Consider the following 779-nt stretch of genomic DNA (forward strand, 5'->3'; position numbering starts at 1 on the left):
AATTGTACATTAGCATGCACAGTCTTTAAGGTTCTATTGGTTACAAAGAACCCAAATTGTTTAATATTCATAAGTAATTCTGGTCTTCAAGATGTGATTGGACAACGAGTTCTCCTTTGTATTCAAATGCACACTGTCACATTCACCAGCCATTCCAATGAATCAAACATGAATTATTTGCGTAAAAGTTAACGCCAAGGTAGAAAACCATTTTGATCAAGTTGTACCAGCCTTTAAGGAAAATCCATGCACCTTCTATGGATACCTAGTGAGTAAAATATAGATGTTAAACTGTCTAAAAATGTTTTCCTAGCAATACAATTAGGTCAATCTTTGGTTCTGAATGAAAGATGAACAGAAGTATTTTCTGACTATTCACATTAATTTGAAAGCCATATATTGTGGAAAAAAGTTTAACTGCACTTGCTCAATGAAGCATGATATAACAATGCTTATTCTACATCCCATTACACATAGAATTGAAAAGCCAACTGAACAATTCCCATTTAGAATAATTCATTTGTTCCCATTTGCCACATGCATTCGGCTACTAATCCCGCTGAATAAACCAGACCACTTAAATAACATTTTAGAGTAACTGAGAGTTCTTTTTTTTTCTTTCTTGGAATTACTATGATGTGTTGTTATTTATCCACCTTAGTTGATGAATACACTGCCTGTTGCGTTGGATAGTTACTGCTGAATGACCAAAATGTGTATGCAAAAACAAACACCTGCAAGGAATGATGGGGATTATTCTGATGACCACCCCAAAACAA

Source organism: Esox lucius, chromosome 7 (genome assembly GCF_011004845.1).
Source record: "Esox lucius isolate fEsoLuc1 chromosome 7, fEsoLuc1.pri, whole genome shotgun sequence".
In the NCBI taxonomy this organism is placed as follows: domain Eukaryota; kingdom Metazoa; phylum Chordata; class Actinopteri; order Esociformes; family Esocidae; genus Esox; species Esox lucius.